Below are 15,651 nucleotides of genomic sequence, written 5' to 3' on the forward strand. Positions count from 1 at the left end.
AGTCCAGAAGAAAAATCACTGTAAGAGAAAAGCAGATTTTCTTACTGCCCTCGCAGGGTAGAGCTGCAATTGCATATGCCTAATTTAGCCTGTATTTTTCTGGATGCCCAGAAACCAGAAAAAGCAGAGGAGGTCTTGACTGATAGACTTTTCAAATGGGTACAGCGTTTGCTGTATAGAATGAAGGTTTTGACTTAGAAGGATTGTCTGGCAAACCTTCTTCAACTTTCTTCTGGAGATCTGGGGCATAAAGGACAGACTCAACCTGTTCTGGGTACAATGCCACAAAGGAGAAATTTTGTACTTTTCTTATGTCTAGGATTGCAAGGTGGTATTAGGCATTGTGGTCCTTTTTATGCAAAAGCAAATTTCTCAGAGACTGATATTGCTTCTGTCTGCCCATACACATCTTAATGTAAATCGTAATGTACAGGTCCTAAGAAATATAGAATTGGCCTTTATATGCTTTAAAATGAGTTTGGAAATTTAATTTGTTTTGAGTTGATGGTGTTTTTTCATCGTTAGACCAAAATCCATATATATATATGTAGTTTATACATATAAGCTACATTATTAATTTTCATTGTTAGGCTCTTACCCTTATATTCTAACCATAACATAATGGCTGATAAAGTTTTCCTTTAATTAGTACATTTGGATCTAATGTTTTGTAGCTCATTTAAGACATGGATTTGTTATTTGCTTATGTTTATTTTCTTTCTATAAACTTAGAGTTATGTTTCTTTTAGTGAGAAACAATGTTAATTGTAAATGCTACTTTGCTCTTTTGTATTTTAAGTTGTGCCTGAGTGCTCAGAGTAGCAGGTCTGAATTTCACTCAAAGATACAGCTGATATTTGTGCAGTGGTCCTGATTCTGCAGTTATCTCTGTTAAGTGCTTAATATTCCTGCACTTAAAATTCATACCTGCAAGTGTTGTTTTTTGAAGGAATGGGGTCTTTGTACATGCCAAAGCATGTGCAAAATGATAATGAACATATAATCACTCTAAGACACTTAGAAATCACTCTCGTTGCAGGAAACTACTTAAAAACATTTTAAGTCCTATATAAATTACCCTGAATTAATGAGACTTTCACTGAAGTAGAACTAACATCCTTACTAATGCTAAACGGAATCATGATTGTTAGTCTAATACATTGAATAAGAAATCTGCCCATTATAGTTTAAGAATATGGGACAGGCAAGTCTCTTGATAATATGTTTCACAAGCAGAGGAGCTCTGCAAAAACCCCTTAGTGGACTGTCGGCACTGGGAGTGCGCCCTGTGCAGTGATGATGTTGTGTCCCGGCACAGGCGTGGTGCCGCTGTGCCCAGCTAACCCACCAGTTAGGCTTAAATGGGGCATCACTCCCTGCAGGCTTTGAGGCATGACCTACTGAGGCAAGCTCCTTTGAATTTTAAAGGAGTAGGCGAAAGTCTGGCTTTCTTGTTTTAGGCACGCAGACTGTGCAGTCAGGGGAAGAACCCTCCTACAGAGAGCAAGTGAGAGCAGGAGCTAAATGCAAGCGGTCTGAAATTCCTGTTTGGAAAAACTCGTCTCTCTCCATCGCTATCTGGTGAGCCCAGGAAGAGCAGGTCCCGAGCTGGGCAGCTGAAATGGTATAGTAAAAAAGCTCTGCTGAATCCCTTGGCTAAGGCTGGAATTTCCATTGAAACATCCCAGTAAGAGAACAAAATCTTGCAAGCAACTTTACTAGTTCAAGTGAACCCCTAAGTTTTATTACAGCTGGAAGCTACCAGGCTTCTGGCTTTGGACAAGAAATGCCTCCAAGCTGCTGTGTTCCTGTTAGGGTCCTCCTGGACTACGAGGGGGACAAAACTCGCTCCGTCTGCTCTCCGTTAGGAGATGGCCAATGGTTCTGTGCTTGCCTTTGTATAGAACAGCTTGAAATTTGACCTTTGACCTCTTATACAGGAAAGGTTGATGGAAGAAGTCAAGAAGTTGAAATTTTAGGGTGGAAATTGTAATTCTGCTTTTCTTGGGAATGCTTGGGAACGGCATTACTAAGTGAGAAATAGGGTCAAGAAAAAGCAGAACCTTGACTCTCTTTAATGGGCAAACTTGTGGACATCTGCCAGAAGAAGTGCTTTCCAGCCTGTATATAAACTTTCTCCTGTCTCCTCTCACTGGTCTTCCTATCTCTTGAGACTTGTTATTCTATGGTTCCTCATTTCCAACAAGGACGACTCCATCAGAAGCAGCTTCTTCTTTTACTCCATGGACTTCACAACCCCCCTGTCTCCCCCCCCCCCCTCCCTTTTTTCTTTATAGATGGGTTAAGTTGTTTTTGTCTAGCACTGCAGCTGTTGGTATTTCTCTTTATGGGAAACCTTTGGCTTTTTTTCTGTCTCATGTTGTTTTTGTGGTAACTTGCCCAGAGTGGGAGTTGAAACAAATTCATTTTCCTGAAATGTAGCTATGGGAGGGCTGCACCAGAAGATGAGAGAGAATATGAAAGGATCTCCATTACTGTGTTTATAGCTACCTGTCGCTATTGATCATTAACTAATCTTGCTAGAAGTATGGCTTCAATTTTCTTTTTTCAATGTGGATTAAGCAGTGTTGCCAACACACATTTTTCTCTATCAGACATTACAGTAAGTATGTGGCATGCAAAAGTTTGGAAGCCCTCACCTCAGATTGCTCTTTAAAAAGGACTTTTTAATGACTCGGAGATTTCGTGCTTAGTGGCATTGAAAAATTAGAATTTAACACTTGCAGCTGACTTAAAAGGCTGCAAAAAGGATATAAAATGGACAGAAGAATTCAGCCGTTTGAAAGAAAAAAGGGTGGTGGGGAAAGGGGGATATTTGCTTTTGAAAAGGCTTGAATTGCAGCTCCTATTTAGCATACAATGCATTGTTAAAGAAACTCCCCCACCACCCCTCAACCACAGAAGAAACCACCTTGTCTCTACCTGGCCAGGGCAGCACTGATGGCAAGGCAGCTGGGTATCCTCTGAGGTCAGCAGTACCCCAGGCTTGCTACCAGCCTGCGCTAAGCACCTGCACAGACTGAAGGAAAACAGGTGAAAATTAATTCTGAAGAAACCGGCAGGTGCCTGGAGAGACTGAGATTTAGAAGTGGAGCTGTAGTGATCGGTATAAAATGTCTAAAAGCAAAGGGCAACATCTTAAAATCAGTGGGAGGAATAGTGTGTGTCCATGTTTTGCCAGGCATAGCGGTGGAATTTTCTGTTCTCTGACTGCCTTTTCTGGTTCGGATCCATGGCACACGTATTTCTAATGTTTTTAAGGCCAGAGCTTAGTGCTCCATCTAGAAAAAATAGGCAATAAATGACCAGAGGTGGCAAAATGCCTGTGATCTTGTTGCTTAGGCATACAGCGGTCCCCAGTGCAGCAAGGCTGGCATCTGGCTGTCTCCCTGGGGGAGGGAGAGCAGGGCTGTGGATGGGGTCGCAGGAGGGTGCCACCTGCTATCCCCCTTCTGCACATCCCTTTGGCTGGCTGGGTCTCCATCCCACTCCTTTCCCCCCGTGCCTCCTCGTGCTGTAAGAGTAGTCCCTTGGCATAAGGCAGGTTCCTCATCTGTCTTCTACAGCTACAAGGCTGCACCCCCATGGGGTGATGATGCTGCCTGGGCACGTTAGACGTCACTCGGTCTCCTTTGAACTAGCAGATGCACTGCAGGACTGCTACAGGGGACCACTGCTGGAGTATGATTTGTGGGAGTTCAGTGGCCTCCTGTGTAGGGCTGTCCACCACAACCCTCATGGGAACTGGAGGATGTTACTAGGACGTGATTTATCACTGGGAGGGAGAGCTGAGCCCTCAGGTGCTAGGGTGTTTGTAGCCAGTTGGTTTGCATTGATTTATCAAGATTTTAGCAAGTGAGTTACTCTGGTGGTATGCTATTACGAAGCTGAGTTATGACACATAAAATTCTGTAAGAAACATGGGAAGGAAAAGTTATTTCATCCGAGGGGAAGTGGTGTGGGAGGGACTTCATTCAAGAGCTGTGGGAGCAAAAGGTTGCAGCGCTGACACCTCTTGCCATCAGATGTCTGCCTTGCAGCAGGCTGCAGACGGTGCAGCTGTCTCCGTTTTTATGGTGCCACAGTTCAAGTGTGAAGCTCACAGTAAATCCTTGGTCCTTCCTCCTTTTCCCCCTGCAGTTAGGGGCTTCTGTCATCAGTTTCTGTGGGATCACTGACTTGTGGAGCTGTGAGGCTGTGTGGGGAGAGGCTTTAAGGTGTCAGGTATGTGTGCAGGAGGCATACCTCACCTTTCAGGGGTTCCAGGAGAAAGAGCTGTCCTGTCTGCTCTGCCCTCTCAGTAAATAAAATAAACTGAAATCAAGAACTTCGGTGACACTGGTATCCTCCCAATGAAATGTGAATTACTTAGTGAATAATACTAAATGCTACTTCAGTATTAGCATTTCAAGATGATGCATATTCTCCACTCTAGAAACAGCTGGTTAACTCGGGTCTGTCATTCCTGCATGTTCCTCAGCTGGTATTTAGGTACGATGTACATATGCAGCACCTGTGGTCCAGCTGAGAGATGTCAGGTTCCAAATCAAATGCCCCAAACAGCTGTAAACTATCCTGAGTTTGAGGCATGCTTCTTTTAGGTCTTTCAGATTTCTTTTAGTTGTTTTTTGTTTTAGGTTTTAGGTTTGGTTGATTTTGTTGAACAGCAATAAAGTAATGCTCCAACTGCCTTCTGAAAAACAAGAATTAATGTATAGAGTATGAAGAAGTCTTAGCAATCTTTCAGAGTTATGTCAGTGCAGGGCAGCATATGTAAGAAAAATGCAAGTGAAAAATTAGTGAATATGCAAAGGAACATTAAACCTGCCCTCACAAAAAAATAATGTTGTATGTCAAAAAAATCCGAGAAATTGTGCAACTTGCTAGTAAAAACCTAAAGCTACTAGAGACAAAACAAATAACAAACAAATAACATCAAAGCGTTGGAAGTTATAGTAAATGCACAGGTTATTTCAAAAGGAGAGGTCCACCTGTAAATTTGGGATCGGCAGTTTCATATTACAAGAACGAATGAGGGAGGCAAGAGTGGCATGAGATCAAAGGGCACTTACAGGCTGTACTGAACGTACGATGGAGAGACAGGCAGGACAGAAAGCAGGATCAAAGGACAGTAATGATAAAGAAGGTCTGCTTGCCATCTCCTGTAAAGAAATGAGGTGAGTCAGCACAAGTTCAGAGAGTATTAAAAGAAGAAATATAAAAGGAGAGCACATTAGAAGCAAGCTACATGCATTTCCTGACCATCAGGGGATGAAATAAAAATGGGATGTGGGCGACATCCATGCACAAGTTTGTTGAGTGCAGGTGCCTTTAGCTTTTGAACTATGGATTAAAAAGCCTTTAGGGGAGTAGTCTGAAAGAAGCTGAAGCAGCCAGCACATTAAATGATGGTCTCATTACGGGGCTTGGTGGAGCCTTTTCAAGAGTGCTTTGAGTTCAGTTTGTTCCTAGCTAACGCCCTGCTGTCGGTAAATAGAAATGGTGCATGTGCTTATTTTTCGTTCTTTTGTTTTCCTCCGGGGCAATGACAGAAATATTATTACTCTTGTCTACTTCTGGAAAGTAAAGCCAATTCTGGTAAGTCTATTGATTAGCTGGGCATGTACCATCGAACAAGTAGTGAAAAGAGGTTTCAAACTGTACTTGGGAAATGCACTTAATTAAGGATATCAAATACTCAATTAGAATACTTAGCAAAATGCTCGGTATAATATTTAGCACTTAATATTTGTCATCTGTTGGAGGACTTCATGTATAGTATATGTAGTACCCTTGTAGTGCCGTTCCTGCTGTTTATCAGAGGCCTGTTTGTGCCTGAGTCAGTGAGTGGCATGTGTAGGGTTATGCCACAAATCCAGCCGAGAGCTGGGAACGTAACTCACGCCCGAGACTTGAAAGAGAGGAGGGAAATGAGCCATTTCCAACAATTCATGATAGTACATCATATGTAGTCTAGAAGGAGCATTGTTACAGGGGACCATTACCGACTACCTCTAGAATGTGGATCTAAACCAACATAATTCTTCTCCAAAACACATATTTCAGTGTCTTTACTCCTCTCTCCATCACAAGCCCTACAATCGGTATAGCACGTGGTCGGTATGGCACGGCAGGAGAGTGGAAACTTCTCAAGAAATTCATTGCACCATTCCTTGAAATAAAATGTGTGTTTTCCATTGCTTTGGGAGATTGATGGGAGAGGTGCTCCTGCAACCAGCCTCCGTGTGCAGAAACCAACGTGCAGGGTTTTCCCTTTCCAGTATGTGCGTACCAGGAACCTGCACGGAGCACTCAGTAACAGCAAGATGAGGCACTTGCATTGCAGGGTGCTGGGCCAGCTCCTCAGCTGGGGCCAGTCCATGTAGCTAAGGATCTTCTGTCTCTCTCTCTCTCTCTCTCGTATTAAATTCCACTAATCTGTTGAAATGAGCGAAGCTAATTCCTTGTCAAGCTGTTAGTTGAATAGGTGCGGTTAATCAAGGAGTGCTTTTTTCAGAGTCCCGCTCCTTTGTGCTGCCATTTCCCTGTGTATGCCGCGAGGAATTTTTCTGATATGATGAATATAATAACTGAACCTTATGTCTTCATTGCTTTCTGCTCAATTTATTGTAGCTGGCTTGCTTTTTTCGGTACTACCCCAGATTTTCTCTTGCTCTTTTTTTTGCCTTGTTGCATATACTATGGAATGAAAACAGTTTGAACTAGACCTAGAAATACAGAACTTCCTCAGCAGTTATTTTGTTCTCTTACCTCCCCAAATTTTAATGCAATTGGGCTCACTGCTTTTTATCCCTGATCAGTATTCTAGTGCTCTTACATCTCATTTTCTTTATCTGCTTAAAGTAGTTCCTGATTTCCTGATTTTACTGTGGTTTACCATAGAAATTTCTGCAACTATTTTAGTGAACATTTTCTGTTGAAGTAGTTAGAAAAGTATTTTACTACCTCTTTCCATAGTCTTGAGAGAAATTTCCTCTTCTCTCGTGTTTTCTATATCAAGCTTAATATTGTATCCCTATTGTCCACAGTTTCCTATACTTAGAATTTTTGGTAGAGGTTGAAAGTGCCAGGACTTCCAGATTACACAGAAATATTTTTATTTAACGATTCAGATTTATAAAAGCACATGCTAAAATGAAGCAATTTTTAGTCCTTTACAAATTTAATTTACTTTTCTGTTTCTGTTGAATGATGTCCTCCAGTTTGTTGATCAAGTTGCGTGGTGATTCTTGAAAGATAGGGATCTGCCTAATGCACCTTGCTTGTTTATGGTTCTACTTTTTTTCAGTGAAAGGAAACTCACTGAATTAAAAGTTGTAGTTTGGATGGAAATTTAAGATCTCAAATTTTTAGCTCACTTTTAGCACTGTCAGGCATGGCAGTAATGAGAATGAAGACTTAAAGACTTGGAATTTTTTTAGTCACTGTAAATGTGACAAAAGATACACAATTTTATATATTTCATGCAATATATAGATTTAACATATAGTAATGCTATAGCATATATAAAACTTTTTGAAGAAGGAGTTATATCCCCTTTTACATGCAAGTGCCATATGGTGCAGTCTCATATATTGCTATGCCAAAATGATTGCTTTCCAGAAATTATATTATGAACTGGCAATAAAAACAGTCCTTGCCAAGCCATGTGTGGTGGCATTACAAGAGGATAAATGAGCTTCAGTAGAAAAAGTGAAACAACTCATTCCAGTTGTGTGCGAATAATTGCAATTAGATTTATAATATACCCTAAATCCACGGCAGTTTTAAAGTTTTTCTGATGTAAAGGGTGTTTGTAATTCATCTGCAGTCTCCTGTGTGTCCACCAGCACTGGCTGGCAGCCCTGGGTTTTCCTGCTTGTGGCTCACTACTCAAGCTCTCATGGTGCTGCATGTCTATGCGGACAGAAACAGCTGAAGGTTAGGAGGTGTGTTCCACATCACAGAGCATGAATAGAGGAAAGGATATTTGGACTTCTTGTGTTCAGATCATCAGACAATATACACCGTCTTTCTTAAATTATAACCTTCCTTGCTTTCTGACACTTTCATTTTCTGTGTGACCCTATCTGTGTTATCCTAGAGCACTGGAAGCAACATGACCACATGGATCCCATGACTTACTCTGACACGGCCAATTTAGTACTCCCCAAACCGGTGGTTCTTAACTTACATTGGTTTGGATTATGGGCTTCAGACCTTCTGCCTTACATGACAAGGAACAGGGCGTATTTGCCAAATGTTCTTGCTATTGCTATGTGGAAGGAAATGGAAGGGAAGAACCTGCAGAAAGAGGCTTGTGATGCCCCCATGTTCTTTAAAGTGATAGTGACTGTGACTGAGACCGAGCATGGTTTATCAAGAACACTACAGAATTTGTTCTCTGGAGCAGAAAGGGGAAAGGCTACTGGCATATTGTTTAAAAAGACCTGCATTCAAGTTCATCAGGATGTTAACTGTGATATTGTAAGATCTGCGTGAAATCTATGCATAAAACCAACATTACACTGTTGAGTCCTGAATCCTGTTTCTCGAGGTTTCTGAGCATTGAAGAGAGCTTTTGGAGCATCTGACTCAAAGAACAAAACCCAGATTCTCTTCCCTTCCCTCTCTAGCTGGGAAAAGCATTGATATTAATGGTGAGAAAGGCTCTGAGGCAGAGTGTCAGGGTTTTAATCTGGAGCATAAGAACTTGTATATTTCTGCTTTACACTAGGCATACCTAAATGCTGTTCCCTGAAAGAGATTAACGTGTCCAGCGTAATCACTGATGATGCATTCATTCCATTTCTGCTGGTCAGAACCATATGTGGAATAAAAATCAGTCAAGTAATAGAAAATCACTCCAGATATTTTAACAGAGAAATATTTACTGCTACTATGAAATGAATAGAACGTGACATACGATCTGGTGAATTCAGAAAAATACATTTTGGCCAGGTTCTGTGCTTGAAGGCAGAAAGCAAATGGAGATAGGCCAGTTGACATTGCCTGAGGATCTTGCCTTTGTATGAGGCAAAATAAACGAAAAAAATGTGCACACTACAGCTAAACTAGCGCTTGTTAAAGTGAGTACAGAGGGGAAGTAATAGAGCGAGAACTACAAAAGATATTTAATAGGGGATTGAAATTGAACTGTACAGACCTATTGATAGCACATTATCAGCCCAAGGTACTTTTTCATCGTGGCCTAGCTAGTTAAAGTAAAGACCATTAAGACAGTGAGGAAGGCATTTTGAGCAATGACCAATGAAAAATAAGGCTGATGTAGCATTCTGTAAACAAACAATAGCTTTCCAGATAGAAAGAAATGAATCAGCAGGGAAGAAAGTCCACCCCAAAGCCTTTAAAAATTGCAGTTAAAGACCAAATAAACCAAACTCTGAGAAATAATTATAATAAACCACACATTCTGATGACATGTAACATCCATTCTCACTCTGCTTGTCAACCTTCTCATTACTACTGCAGATTAATGAAAAACTGGACCTAAGAAAACATGTCCTTCAGCTGAATTGCTCCTCGGTTCCTTCATCTTTACAAGATCTCTCTTCATTTTGCCCTCCTAAGTTGTAAGTTCATGTTTATTTGTGCATCCACACCTGGAAACCACTCTGCTTTTGGTAGCAAACGTCAAACATTGTTGATTGGAAGCAACAACTAGTAAATAGAAACCGAACTATCAGCATGAAACCAGTATAAAATGTATAAAGGTCAGAATAGCAGCACCCTCCTCCCAGCACTACCATCTTGCCGCCTCTTTTCTGGCAATTCCTGGTGGACAAGGTTTCTCAGTCCCAGCTCTGAACTTTATGCTCTGTTTTTTCACAAGTATTTGGAATTAGGGATATTTTCTTAGTGCTGGGAGACCTTCACTTGTGTGAGAGACCAGCAGTCTAAGTTCTGGATCGTGGATAGCCCCTTCTCTCCCCCTCAGACATCCCCATTTTTGTTAGTAACACCACAGCTTGTACCACAAGCAACTGCTGCTGAAATCCTCACCAGTTTTAAAAATGGGCAGAATTCATGGTGAACATGGTTCCCCCGAAAAGGCAAAAATCTTACCCTAAGTGCTCAAGGGAAACTGGGAACACTGGAGAAGAAATCTCACAATCTGTTCTCAGTGCCTTGTGAAACACCCACCATTGACACAAAACAGGCTCTGTAAGGAACATCTGGGATAAGTATAATTTGTCTTTTATGCACGCAACTTTACCAGTGTAAGCTGATATGTTAAGTAATGGATTTGGTTAATTTGACTGTCAGAATGCTAAATGGCATCACATTTATAATCCTATAATTAAATTGTAATTGAGAAGGGTTTGAATCAACTAGCTAGCTGCTAATATGCAGCAGAGGCTTGAGAGTTAAGAGTCGTATCAGAACTCTAATTTCAGTGTATGTTTCTTCTCCTTGATGCAGCCTGTTTGTGTAGCTCGATTATTAACTGTTTCAGAGTCAAACTGACTGGTTGTTAGTGTAATGCCACTGTGCCATGACACTGTGCCATGATTTGCAATCAAATAGGGTAGGGGGGTGGTAATTTTTTGACCAAAACGACTGGAGTTGCCATGCAATCAGATGGAAGTAGTTAGAGTAAAGCAAAACAGAATAACTGTAGGAAAACGAAACAAAAGTAAATTAAGAGCTTAAGGATGATAAAAATGTGAAAAAGTTAAGGATTAAAACCTCATTGAAGTCTTATGGAACATTTCCTAATGATGGCAATATATTTTACTGATAAGAACTGTGAGAGAATTTTGCATTGTTGTATGTATAGAATATTATTAACATAACAGAAATAGGTATAAACAGTAATTATGCAGCAACATTCTTGTATAGCAATCATCTTTGGTTTTAGGTGTGTTTATTCCTCTAGATCTTTGCTTTCATGAGTTTCTGTGACAATAATACCAGGTACACTTTCCTTTGTAGAAAAAAGGGCTTATAAATCTTCTGACCAAAACAGTACAATAGGAACATTCTCCGCAATCCATTGCTTATATATGGCCTTCTTTACTCCCCTTTCTAAGTAGATCTATTAAAAAAATTATCTTTACATTTTTAATGGTTTGATTTGGCTACAGATTGTTTTTAAAGTTATAAGAAATGGTTAGTTCCGCCTACCTTGTTCTTGAATTCATAATTTCTGTTAAGTATGTTTGAAAAGCCTTCAGATGAACTTGAAAAACTTGTGCTGAAGAATTAAGAAGGAAGCAAATATTCCCCACATGGACACTGTAGAAGAGGAAAATGAGAAATATATACCCAGCATATAAATTTGTACCTTTGGGGATGATTTTGTTCCTTTCTTATTATGTTTTATTCCACCCCCCACCCCCCGTTGTTTTTTTTTTTTTTTTTTCTTTTTACCCCTACATTTTTTTTAGATCATAAACAGATAGTGGAGAAAGGGTATACATGAGTATTTTTAGAAAAAATCAAGGTCATAAAAATTATTTAAAATCTAGGAAAAAAATACCCCAACCACTGGTGTCTTGAAATTGGAAAAATGTTGACATTCTGGCCAGCTGCTTGTGAAAACTCAGCTGCAATGTTCTTTTGTATTTATAAGAGCTAATAACCCACATGATTTCCAGGGCAGAAATAATAAATGGGTTTATCTCAGTGGAAACCTAAAAGATTGGCATTGTAGAGCTCTAGTGACAGAGCACAGGGGTGCCCATTTAAAGTATCAATGTTTTCCATCTTATTCTTCCAAAGGGCTTCTCCTGCAGAACCTAACCACTTAGCAATGAACAGACTTGAACCTTTTTTGAATCATTAGTCAGGATGGGATTTCCTTCCTTCTTGGTTTTAGACTTAAAGTCAATACTTTAAGAGGGCTTAATCTACTTCATCTTTCTGCATTGAATAAAGAATAAAACTCTATTGCCCAGTAAAACAGTAAATGAAGAAGTAAACTCAGGACATGGATTTTTAACTTGAGTTTACCACAAATTCCAGTATTTGAATATATTTTGCATAATTTTTAAGTGAAATACTGGAGTGAACATACTATAGGTGAAGGCAGTTGGACATCCCGTGTGTGGTGGGTAGTATGAAAAGGAATGGGCATTTGGGAAACACCATGGTAAGAGATTTTGCCTTCATAGGCCCAAATGTTTCTGACAGAAACACATCCAAAGAGGAACAATAGTATATTAATATTTTGGTGCAGCATTTAGCTCCCTAGGGGCTTCTGGGGAGACCTTTTAAAAAACCCTAAAAGAACACAAACATATGAAGGAAATAATGATAATAAGCATATAACTCTATGTGCCACCAGTGGAATGAATTTTCCACCCCCCTGTTAAAAAAGCCCTTCTTTTCATGTCATGAAGATATTTCTTCTTTCTTCTTTTTGCATGAATTCTTTTTTGCTGCTTTCTTGTCATCTTTATTTACAAGAAGTGTTTTTAACTCTGCCATCATCCTATTTAAAATAACACAGTATGTTCATTGATTTTTTAATTAAAAAATAAATAAAAGTAAAAGAGGTTTGAAATATTTGGAAATATTAGTGAGGTTACCCAGAAATGGAAGGAGAGCAGTGAGCTTGTTCCTCATTTATAAGATTTATTCTGTTTTTGTCACTAGGCCAATGAGGTTAAGAACTGCTTTTTGGAGACCTTGGACTGATTGAAGATCACAGACAGGCTGGGGCTTAAAAGGAATAGGGTTTACTAGGACACGCCCAGGTCACAGGTTTAGGAAGTGATTTTGCAAAATGAATTGTGTTTTCCAAATTCTTGGAGCTGGATGATATCAGAGACTACTAATATCCACCAGACCACCTCCACCTCATAGCCCAGTTTGAATGGAATGTGTTATGTCCCAGGTTTCATGTTAGAGCAGCACAGATACCCTAATTAAATCTGCATGAGTTAGCTTGGGTACCAGAAGCAGTGCAGCTGCAGCAGTTGAGAAGCATCTTTTCTACGTGGTTTCCAAGGTGCTGGCTGGTTTACAGCTGCTTCCAGTACCTTAATGTAATATCACGGTTTCTAAGGTAGGTTACTCCTACAGAAATTGAGCATGACTGTTTGCATTTGTACCATTATTTGAATAAGAAATTCCAGACTATTATTCTGCTTCCTCAGAAATAGTGCCTTTATAGAAAGGAAAGTAGAATTGCCAAAGCATAAAAAACCAAATCCAAAACCAAACTAACCCAAAACTTATCAGCCAGAGCTCAATTTTAAAGCCACTTATTAAGTATTTATGGAGCAAAAGCAAACAGGAGTGTGTAGGAAATTTTGAGAGACCTGTATGCCAAGCTGGTAGGAAATTTCATCGCTAAAGCTCTACTCTTTTTGAAGAAAAACAGGAATATATGCCTTATTTTCAAATTATTTGGGCAACCCTAACTCTGGTGCATCTGTGAGCTGTTAGTAACCTCTGTACATGTCTGCTATGTGTCTGCAGAAGGTAGCGGTGTGGATGTCCAGCCGTTTGTTACAGTAAGGAAAGAAAGCTGATCATCTCTGTACAGTTTCTAGTAACTGGAATGGTTGTAATTATACTAAAAACACACAAAAAGATATCAAATAAGCTGTCTGATGTTCTGCCTTTTCACTGTATTCAGTGTAAAAAGGACCTTCTGATAATTAGAGGAGCGACGAGTGCTCTTAAAACCCCATTATCATGTATACTTTGTGGTTGCATAGGTTTTGGAATTGGATGATGGTAGTACAAAGCAGTATGAAAAGGTGCTAAATTTAAATCAGATGAGAGGAAATAATAAAAGCAAAGAGAAAAGGCTGGCATTTTGTAGGTGCCTGAGTTTGGAGCATATGATTGCACATTTTCTTAACAACGATTCACCTCATCACTGAATGACCTATCTCAGGTCACAGCAAAATATACACACATTATAGTATCTAGCATCAGTTTTGTGCTTGTAGTGTACAATTTACAAGTTAGAAACCCAATTTCAGTGAAAACTGGACAAGTCCTCTTTTGCTTTTGGGATACAGGTTAAATAATCTGCATGGCACCTATAACAATGTCTGAATCAATGAAAAGGTTTGCCCTGACCTGACTAACTCCTGGGGAGACTTGTCTTCTAATTAACACTCTGCCTGTCTTAAATTGTTGTCTGTAAGTGAATGTTTTTGGCTTTTCATATTCTTCTGTTGGGCTATTTGTTGTAAATATGTATCTCCCTCTTTTTTACAAGGGACTAGTAATTATCCAGGGCTTTATGAAATTCAGTTCTTTTTACTGTAATAACTATAAAGCTGATTTAATGATAGCTATTCATGCCAATAAACATTTAAATATTTTACAGCAGCTATATCAATAGTGTATTAATTGTAAATGCCATTTACTAGAACACAGTCATTTGTTGTTTTGCAGATGAATCCACTCATTGAAGTGCTAGAACATACTGATTTTGCCATTTTCTCTCCAACCCAGGCAGAACGAGGTTCCTGAGATAAAAGGAAACTTTAATAAGGGAATTTTAACAACATGCTGCTGTAAGAAGCTAAGAAGGTTTAGCAGAAACATATTTGAGCTAGTTATAGAAATTGACTGAGGGGCAATTAGATCATTTCACAGACAAGAGACTTTGTTGTTGTTTCTTCCACAGGGGAAAATTAATACATCCCAAAGCGTGGAACTAGCCTGGGAGATCCCTTGACTTCCTGACTGCATTGTCTGGGATGATAAACTCGAGGGAGAATGAAGATTTGAGCTCATGTATCCCATGCCAGTGCTGTCATTGCCAGAATACTCTAGAGCCTGCAAATTCCTTTGTCACCCTCCACATGAACAGGGCTCCGTTTGGCCTCACAAGAGGCTCTGATGTGCCAGAGCCCCCGGATATTTTGCAGAGCAGAGATGCTGCTCTTTGCTCAGCCCTGGTAACAAGTTCCTGGTGTGGTGTTTAGTGTTTCGTGTTGGCTGCGCTGTGGCTGGAGGCAAAGCATCGATGGAGAGGCTTGGAATGAATGGTGGGAAGTGATTTAAGCACAACGCAGCGGAGGAGCCGGAATGCCATGTGTGGTGTCTGCTGTCACTGGCAGCACAACAGTGGAACACTGAGCTGGGACGGAAGGGAATGAGGATGGTGGAAATGGGGATTAAAAAACTTTTATTAATGAAACAGCTGTAACACCTTAGGTAAATTTTCTGTTTTCCTTGGCTATCACTGGTGTCTGTTGTCCTCATTAATTTTTAGTGCATGACAGCAGCATGCTTTTATTTCTTTATTTTTCCTTCCATCTTATCATTGAGTTGAAATAATGAATATAATTAAAGAAAGAATAGTATATATTGCCAAGAATTCTTTTTTTCTTGACTATTGCTGCTACCCTGCAATGTGAGCCCATCTGTCCTGTACTTCGCCCACTCAAATTGCTGGCAGATCTTTTGTTAAAGCCACTGCATGTACTGTAGGTCCCGCGGGGTTTAAAGTCTTTTCTCATATACCCAGGCAGGTGTTGCCATCCATAGAGTTCTGATGATCCTGGGGATGGCTGAAACGTGTTAACTACTACCTGTCTTGTACTCACTTTGGGTGAAACCCCTCACATGTTATCTTTGCACACAGGTGTTGTGGTTTTTGAGGCCTCAGGGCATCAAAAATCAGTTTATAAGACA

The 15,651-nt window shown here is 40.0% G+C and overlaps 1 long non-coding RNA gene across 1 annotated transcript in view; it reads left to right on the top strand.

Moving 5' to 3' along the window:
* The window catches only part of LOC130157793 (uncharacterized), a 170,233-nt gene that overhangs the window by 67,697 nt on the left and 86,885 nt on the right, over positions 1 to 15,651 (top strand). The window contains exons 4-5 of the long non-coding RNA XR_008825043.1: positions 9,514 to 9,614; positions 14,639 to 15,171. This is a non-coding gene — a long non-coding RNA (uncharacterized LOC130157793). The remainder of the gene's footprint in view (positions 1 to 9,513; positions 9,615 to 14,638; positions 15,172 to 15,651) is intronic.

This window comes from Falco biarmicus, chromosome 12, assembly GCF_023638135.1.
Source record: "Falco biarmicus isolate bFalBia1 chromosome 12, bFalBia1.pri, whole genome shotgun sequence".
NCBI lineage: Eukaryota > Metazoa > Chordata > Aves > Falconiformes > Falconidae > Falco > Falco biarmicus.